Genomic DNA, 10,226 nt, shown 5'->3' on the forward strand with positions numbered 1-10,226 from the left:
GAGATGAAATTTAGAGATTTAGGGGTTGTTGATCGCGCATTAAGGTGCAGTGAACACTTCCATTGGTCTACAAAGTATACACATAATGCACTTTCAGGAAATAATGATTTTAAGTTCTGCAGTACTTACAATTTTCAAATGAACTACAGAGCAATAAACTAATCTCTGGAATATTCTAAGAGGGTCTTACCATGGGATGGTAATAATACCAGACTTTATTAGCACTTTATTAGTACTATATCAGATAATCTCTATGGAATGTCTTGTTTATCATTAAAACTTGCAGAATAGTGCTTTGCACAAGAGAGCATTAACAGAATAGAACAGTAGGAAAGGCAACTAGATTAACTATATCTGGTTTTGACTAGCCATCCTGAAGCTGTCAAATCAACAAACTTAACTACTGGCCCACTGTCTCTACATAGATGTACATGACATATAAGTCATCTTCATAGCATCCCATCACACTTCTACAGAGTGCAAATAACCCTGCACAAGGGACCATTTAGAAGGCAAAGCAGTCTTACACATTTCAATGGTTGCATTCAGACCTCCACTTATATCAGGCAGAGCCTCTCAAGTGCCTTTTTAAACGCTGGGGATAGGTTATGGAGCAGAAACTGTCTCCTCCACTGGAAAAAAAAAACCTCCACTGCACTGTCCTGAAGTCACCTAGCATTTCACAAAATAATGACCATCGCCATCATACTGCAGCCTCCGCCAGCCCTATCAGAGTGACCTGCTGCGATTACCAATCTACACTAGGACTGTGCCAACAGTTCATTAAAGTAAGTGACCACCATCACTGTAGCAGCACTCTCCAGTCAAGGTGCATAGCCACTGCCCAATCTGACAGCACTGTCCAAAACTCACATGGCCTCGACAGCATTGTTGCACATTACTTGTGTTTAAATGTTATCTGACATTGACAGTCACGCTTAATGGAAGGGAAGAGTTGTGCTATGTCGAAGTCACTGGCTCTTCTGCTGCGTATCAGTAGGCTACTTGCTGGTACACACTGTCGTGGTGCGTATCTAATGGACTTAATCTCTCTAAATAGTGAATCACTTGTTCATTTACATCCTCAATCAACAGCTCACTGTTTATTTACTGATAGAGTTGATAAGTAATAGCGTGAGAAAGAGGAAAAAGAAAGAGTGAGAAAGAGAGAATGCGAATAGGCTATGCATTTCTAATGAAGGCAGTTATGCATATTATTCACACCACACTGGGGACTGACTGAGCACGCCACATCATAATTGTTCTTGTTTCTTTAATTCCGTCATATTTACTCAGCTTAAATCCTCACATTAATAATATTTTCATTACTAACTAATGGCTTGCACCTTGCCAAGAACCGTTTTCTTCCGCCACTAATACAAATTGTCCAATTAATCATGTGAAAGGTAATTAGCATAGCCAAATGAGATGTGAAGGCTCGTCAGTGCTCCGGGGATTTTCCTTTTCTTTTCCCCCATTTCTTGATACAAATAAAAAATTAGTCAAGGGTGGTGGTAGCGGGAAGCCCAGGCATTCACACCATAATACTAATGACTGTGCTGCTTTGTGGCGGAGCGCGTGGGAATGACAGCCATATTCATCCACGCTGCTGGTGCATCAGCTCAGACGAGATGGAGACTCGGTGAGAAATCGACGTGGAAGAATAAGAGTGGAGAGAAATGGGAGACAGGCATCTGGGCTTCACCGATTTGCCTTTTTGATGTTAAACAGTAAAAGTGACTTTAAAAGGATTTCTTTCTGAGGTGGTTACAAACCGTTTGTGGCAGCTCTACTTATTTCCGGCTCTTTTCGGAAATAGCATTTAAGGTGCTGGAATGTCACACCATGTCATTTAAGGTGCTTTTTTGGCAGTGAACTAATAAATCAGCCTGCATGTAGTGTATGTTGCGCCTGGGGCTTTAGTGGAAATGCACAGGAAGGCAGGCCTCTCTCAATGAGGAAGTGATGCAACCGCAACAGCATGTCTGGCACAGGGACAGCGAGGTCAAAGGAAGTGTTCATACCCTCCCCCTATTCTGTACAGGTGGTAAGGGGCTGAAATGTCACTTAGTGAAGAAGTAACTGTCAAAACACTTCAAAGTGTTCTGGTTAACTCTGCGTTATTTTAAGCATCTGCATGCTGCAACTGTACTGTGTGCAAGATTAAGTTGGACAAGCTTGCATCTTTTTATGCATCTGAAAAAGTAGATGAAATATTGTAAGTGGAAAGAACTACACAACAGCAACTGCAGATGATTACTTGGAACAGATTCAAAAGGATGATGTATTCATGTGAATTAGGTACCTCCAGCAATTCTTTTGATACAATCAATCTTTTTCACCCAAAAGCACACATTTACTACATTAGAAATATGCCTGTTTTACTATGGGTGTATGTCTACAGTTCCCAATGATTTCTATGAAATATGTTACTACTTTATGGATTAGGACATTCTTTTTAGAAATATCTTCAAATTACACAAATTCGGGGCCTAATACCTATTAGACAGCTGTGAAAAGTAAATGGCTAAAGAGCTATGGTTAAGATAATGAGCCATGTTATGTTTAAACATTGTTATTTTTATAACCTTGTATATACAATTACCAGAGTAATTACTTAAGAACATTAAACCATTTAAATAGCTGCTTATTTTACACAAAAATGTACCCAACAGAATCTTGTGAGATTCTGAGGAAGCCTTTCATTAAACACTTTGATACAATCACAATATAGAGCTTTCTGGATGGCAATGAAAGTTTGATAGTTAAGTGTTGTGGTGAAACAAGACCAAACTGGGATAGTCAGTCACTTACTCCAGCAACAGCTTTTGGCATTGGAACAAAAATAAAAGAAAAAAACAAACAAATAAAACATAAAATCAAAGAGGCTATGGCAGCCATTGTGGAATAGGCTTTGGGGGCTGTTTTATGTGCTACTACTCCTAGAGCATTTGATAAGGTCATAGACATTATGAGCTCTACTAAGGATCAAGACCTTTTGTCTAAAATCCTGTCTGGATTTGCCTAGAAGCTCAGCCAAAGATGGACCTTCTACCATGAGTACACACACATACACACACACACACACACACACACACACACACACACACACACACACACACAGACACACACGCAAAGATGAACCTTCTACCATGAGTACACACACACACACACACACACACACACAAAATACTCAGTCTCATAAACTTAAATATGGTCTGAATTTAGAGCATTATGTTTACTAGGACTGCAAGTACAACAAAATGCATCTCAGCCTTATTAAAGAAAAAGGAAAGTACTCTAATCCTTGTTATTTTTTATAAAAATGCATGGATTTTTCTCCATGTATGAATATATAATGCAATTAGAAATTAACATGCTTTTATGAGAAAGTAATTAGAATGCATGTTATCAGAAGTGTTTTTTTACATGCCTACACAGATTGATAGATAAATAGACAAAGCTTTTAGTAATCTGTTTGCTTTCTAGAACAAACGTATCAAAAAGACATTTCATGCCATAAGCCTTAAATCATGTAATAACTGGTAACTTTCAGGCTAAACAATGCATTCTGGAGCAATAAGAGTGCATATGGTTGGAGCACTGAGTCTGTGCAATCTCCCAGACTGATCATTTTTAGCACTGCATTCCCCCTACCACTGGAGTCTGGCTTCTGTCCTCCCCACTTACACCGAGCATCATGTCCCCTCCTCATTCACAGTGTGAGCTATAAGCAATGGAGGCAATTTAGCCAGAACCCCCAGGTATTGATCAAGGCCCAGTGAAATAAACAGGCTGCCAGGCCCCTATCACTCAGGGCTGACAGCATATGAGAGGCTAGGCCTGCTCTCAGCAGCCAAGCTATGTCTCACAGAACTGCCTTATCATTAAAGTTCACTGTACATCACGCTCTGCCGCTCCTAGAACAGAGCAGATCCACAGCACATATGGGTGTGCTCAAATGCAGCTCTTAAAATGGCAGTTGGAGATGATGCGGTCCTTTATTTGGTTTAACAGGAGCAGTGCACATTAACTGACACCACTGTAATGTTCAACAATTAGCCAGAAGGCTAATTTACACTCCGTCTCTGGATTTATGGCCTCCTTAAGTAAAGGGAAAAATCTTAAAGCTTCTTAGTAGAACTGGAGGTAAAGAGGCAGAAAGATCTTTTCATTATGTGAAATGTTTGCTTTATATTCTCTATTTTGATATGTTGCCATATGATTCAAGTTTTTCATTTACATTGAGAAGCACCAGAAGACAGCAAAGCATTCTCAAAACACAGATTTCTAAAGCATACAATAAAAAAGACTAATTTTCCCAAATTTAGAAACATAAAGACTGTCAATCCAATTGAAATACGATAAATATTTGATATTAAGTAAATTAGATCTGTAGCTAAAAACATTTTGTAAATGGATTTTTATCTGTAAGTCAATGCCATTAGTGGCCCTGGTTGGCTCTGCTTGGAGGTCAGTAATTAAGTCCAGTCAAGCACAGTTAAATATTTTTGACATTTTTCCTCGTTTCGAATTATCTGTCACGGTGGAAGGGAAAAGTAATCTTGTCACATTGAGTTTATATAAGAATAGCTGAGTGCTGTTTACTCACTAGTCTCTATGTTGCTCTCTCTCTGTCTCTCTCCATCTGTGTCTCTCTTTGTCTTTCTCTCTCTCTTTCTCCATCTGTCTCTCTCTCGCTATCTGTCTTTCTATTTGCCTCTCTCTGTCTTTCTCTATCTGTCTCTGTCTGTCTGTCTCTTTCTCTCTCTATCTCAGTAATGCTTCATGATAAGCGAAAACAATGGAAAGTATGACAAAGTACAGATTCACTCAGATGTGAGCTAATCCTCTGTCACCAGACTGAGGAGTTTTTCCCCCCTGAATTTAAGCAAAACTAATGTAGGCTAGCTTACATTCTGTGTATATACTATTTTCAAACTGACTAGCCAGCTTCTATAAATTTTTTAAAGTTCTAACTTTAGAGGCACATAGGAATACATTTCTTCAAAGATCATGCTATTTTTTAACCTGTTTTTATATGCTCTCAGTTCTATGCTTTAAAATGTACTTAAGTGCAGGCAAAACGGATTGGATGGCAACAAACTGCAGCATTCTTCAATGAGTAACAGCTTCAGCTGTAGGCTATAGCAGTGAGAAAAACAGAAACTTTTAGAATATTATTATTAGCATGAAAATTTCTCATGTGCAAGGGAAAATCTACCCTGTGGGGCTCCACCTAAGGAAACACTATGTTTTAATTTATCTTAAAAGCAATTATTAATTAAAAGACATTATTTATGTTGTTATGGTCTTTCCTCTCTCCGGCTGGCAGAGCTCATTAGCAGGGTGGGGTAGTAACAGAATACACGTAACGGTGTTCTGCAATCATAATCAGGTTTTAAAAATTGGAACTGTAACCCGTTACAGTTACAGAAACAGGCAGTATTTAGATTATTGGTCCATTTAAAAATATATTGATTACTAGCAGGATTACATTACAACTAAACAAGGATCACTTACTCCATTCCCTAACACCTCTTTTAATGGTTCTAATTGAGTGAACAGTTCCCAGAATAGTTGTCACATTGCACCAGCATCAGCACTGAATAGCCTGCATTAATTTACAGGTTTAAAATTTGTAACATACCATGCATTCTTACCCTGGGTGTGATTTGGGACTTCTAATTAATTGGTTTTTTTTTTCTCCTATTGTGGAAAGTTGCTTTAAATCAGTGTGTTCCAACAAAGCTCCAGGCATTTTGTATGAAAAACTTCTTTGCACTGATGCCAAGCCTTTCTATAGCCTACATATCTGGGAGGTTAACACTGGTGGAGCTGACCAATTAGATAGTGGTGTAGGGGTTGTGCATTGTGCAGCAAAGGACCTTCTCAGCAGTGCAGGACTGCTGGGGAAGGCACGTGCTGTTTATGTGGACAATTTTTACACGTCTGCTGAGTTGTTCATGAGTCTGCAGAGAAAAGAAGCTTCTGGAAGCTTCTTGCTAGCCATACTGAATTGCACTGTGGGCAACAGTGCTCTTTGGAAGTTAATGGGTTAAAAGGCAATCCAAAATTAATGGAAAGCAATCAGATTACATTGCTTTAATAAAGTAATCATTTGGATTATATTACAGACACACACACACACACACACGCACACACGCACATGCACACGCACACACACACACACACATATGTGTGCGTGTGTGTGTGTGTGTGTGTGCGTGTGTGCGTGTGCGTGCATGTGTGTGTGTGTGTGTGTGTGTGTGTGTGTGTGTGTGTGTGTGTGTGTGTTTATGGTAATTAGTAAAGTAACCTTCTCAATCTTCCTTAGTAAGCCCTTGGCTACCAGACTTCATACATTACAGATACCAGAGGTGGGTAGTTACATGTGCCGTTACTGTGTTACATTTACTTAAGTATCTTTTTGAACAAATTGTAATTTTAAGAGTTGTTTTAAAATAGGGTACTTTATGCTCTAACTCAAGTACATTTGCAAAGTCAAAAATGTACTTTTACTCTGTGATATTCATCAACATTCCTTGCATTTTAAAATAATTTTTATATTTTGTAGGTTTCACAACAACCTGTCAAGTGTGGGAGGGTTAGTGAAATCCATAAAGATGATCAGTGCGGGCTGCCACTTTGCTTCAGTTAGACAACTGGACAGTAGACTGACAGTAGCGATCAGGCACAGTTTTGGCCTGGGACTGAAATGATTTATGAAATGTAGCTCACAAAATATTCTTAACTTTATGGCTCACATATCTGTGTGAGAAGTTGGGTGCTGTCTGCTAATGTACATTATTAAATTGAAAGTAAAGTGTGGTCCTATGTGATTTTCTAAGAAAAGAAATGGCTAGCTAGCTACATAGCTATAAATTTCAAGCATCAGAAAAACAAATGCAGCAACTGAACTAATGGTTCATAATAATGCATTTTCAAGATTATAGGTTATAAGGTTACAAAAATTAAGGTTTGTTATTGATTTTATATAGTGATATTTTTTCGACCACATACAGGTGCAGTTGTTACCTAGGCAACATACTAAACCTAGTATAGCTAGCCAGACTGTCTGACTGAGCGGTCACCTAATTGCAATGTAAATGTAATGTTAAGTAACATGTCTAGTAAGTGACCTTTGGTAAGAGCTTGGAATTTTCCCAGAAACTATAACTACTAATCATAAAGTGACCAAATCCAGTATGATGTTTGTAAATTATGTTATTGCACAATATTTCGCCGAAAAGCCTCATAGCTTAAGCACACGAACTAAGTAGGACAAAGACCCAGAGCAAAGAAAAACACGTTTATTTTGTATTTTTGCACACTGAATCCAAATATGTTTTCAGACTTTATTTATCCACCATAGTTTTTTTTTTCATTATGTTCCATTATATTTATGTCTACATGTATGCCATTTAGCAGACGTGATCCACCAAAGTGCTTTTAGCTGTCTACTTAGATAAGACAAATAGCTGGTTATACTCACATATTGTTATGTATAATAGGCTAATGGAGAATCAGTACTAAGGAAAGTGGAGCCCCTCTGTGTTGACAGACTATTACTGGACACTGAAGAGAGATGTTCCTGAGGCCAAATGTTGGTGAAATTCATATATCTGTACAAGACTGCATCTTTTAAGTGTATTAACATCCTTTTAATGAATTATTTATATATACTTATTGTAAAATTCACTTAAAGACCATACCATATAATTCAATTATATATTAGAATTTAAAATGTTATAATCTTATTATTTAATTTACAATTTCATGCATCTATAACCCTTTCATAGGGTTATGCTTTATTAGAACACTGAGAATAGGTCATGTGAAATAGGAATGACACAAACATTCAATATCTACATCGATTGTAACTTTTGAACTATGTGTTCTTTCTAGATTTTTGTAACTCACATCATTTGAATGCTACATATGCTCTATTTTTCTATATCTTGAACAAAATTAACAAAATAATCTTTGCATAAGTTTTAAAAATGGATATTTTTTTTTGTTCAATGATTTGTTAAAATTGGATTTAAATAAATATACTGTTTTATTTGACTTTGAATAGATGTTTCTGTTGGCTAACAATGTATCTAAATATTGTCTATACAATATACAATATACACAACAAGCATTTATTATTTGTCACTCAGCACCATAAATGGTTTGATGTTCATAGTTTAGAAACTGTCAAAGGAGATCTAGAAACTTTGCACAAAATTCTCAGTGTACATTAACAACTTGTATTTTTCTGTCTGCGAATATATGTGTCCAATGGGTGGCATATGTCCTGTATGGTTATGTGTGGAATGGTAGTAATGTTGCCTTCCTTTACATAGCTATGTTGATAAACATATCTACCCATCCATCTATCCATATTTGTGCATTTTCCAAATTGTAGCTTCTTGCTTGTCAAGTATTGCCTAAATGGTTGGCATACATTTGTACATTCATTCACATATACATACCTCTCCCAGTAATTTCTTTTGTGAACTCTTTTTGCCCTTCCCATATGCAGTCCCACAGTATAGCTAATCATTTTTAATTCAAAAGCCTCTCCAATAATGTCCTTGGTTTGAGTCAGAAAGAGATCAATAGGAAACATATGCTGAGTTAGTCTGCTATCTGGATACGTTATCAGTGTTATTTCACAGAGCATACTATCTCTCATTCAACTGAGAGAAATGAAAATAAACTGCCTTTTAGAAAAGAGCCTGTCTTAAACTCTATTAAATAAAACCTATTAAATACCCCAAATAAACAGCTAAAATAGCCTATAGGAGGGGTTTTGAGAGAACAGACAGACAAAGAGAAAGAGAGAGCAATCAGCAGTTATAAGAGGAAACGCTGCTCACTGCAAGTCATTTAATTAGAGCGAGAGCTTGTTTCACTTTCACTAATGGAACACAAAAAGATATGTGCATTGCAAACAATAAAAACACAGGATAAAGCTCTCTCTCTCTTTTTCTTTCTTTCCGACTCTCTCTCTCTTCTCTCCCTTCCAAGCAGGCTAAGGTTTCAGCTTAAATAAGTCCTATCATCTCCATGACAACCGTTGTGTGGGTAACATGGAAACATATTAATGTAAAACCATGGCAACGTTTTCCAATTGAATTAAGCAGCACCTGTGCACATTACAGAGGGGGAGATAGGAGAGTAAGAGCACATAGCCAGGCTGCTACAGGCAGCTGTGCCTGCACTCATTTCAATTCCATGTTTATTTTCCACTAAGTCAGACATTTTGTTGTCCGATATGAATGTTCATTGTATAGTTATAATATCAAAGGCTTTTTTTTTTTATATAACACACTGACAAAAGAGTATTTCCCTTTGCAGTAGAAACCATGATTGGTTGTTCTCATGTTGGTGCAAGGTTATGCATCTTTATAACATTATGTGAAGTGAGGTTCGAGTGGGCTGAAATCTGAAGTCAGCCGTAATGGTGATGATTTGGATAATGGTGATGATGTCTAAAGTAAGAAAACAGGAGAAAAAGACAGAAAGAGAGAGAGGGTGGTGGCTGTGGAGGGGTAGAACATGAGAAAGCAGAGAGGGGGAGGGGCTGTTGGGTGAAAGAGAGTGGTTGTCAAGTGTAGAGGAAAGAGGAGAAGAACAAATCAACAGTACATATGCTAAAAAAAGGGATTTCTAGGCTACTGTTTGTCATGATCTTTAATGATATGAGGGATTTGTACATAGGTAAACATGTTAGCAACCAAATGCCAAATGTGGACATGCATATTTTGGGAATTAGTCTAAGTCAAATGCAACCAAATCCTTGAACAACCTTCTTAACTTTTACCTTTTTCTGCATTTCAGGCCATTGGTTAATCTATGTTAGCCAGATGCTGTGCAGAGTTACATCAGAAAAGCACTCATATTGTACTCATACTCATATACACAGAATAAAAGTTTAGATTTTATTTGCTTTTTTATTTGGCTAGGCTGTGGAGAGAGAGAGAGAGAGAGAGAGAGAGAGAGAGAGAGAGAGACAGAGAGAGAGAGAGAGAGAGAGAGAGAGAGAGAACAACAGTTAATATATTTGTGTATATTTCAATGTTCATTATATATATATATATATATATATATATATATATATATATATATATATATATATATATATATATATATATATAAATAATAGCAATAAATAATGTATATGTAATATTAAATTCCAATGAATTATATTATCTATTTATTATTTATTAATATTA

This window comes from Electrophorus electricus, chromosome 3 (genome assembly GCF_013358815.1).
Source record: "Electrophorus electricus isolate fEleEle1 chromosome 3, fEleEle1.pri, whole genome shotgun sequence".
NCBI classification, from domain to species: Eukaryota; Metazoa; Chordata; class Actinopteri; order Gymnotiformes; family Gymnotidae; genus Electrophorus; species Electrophorus electricus.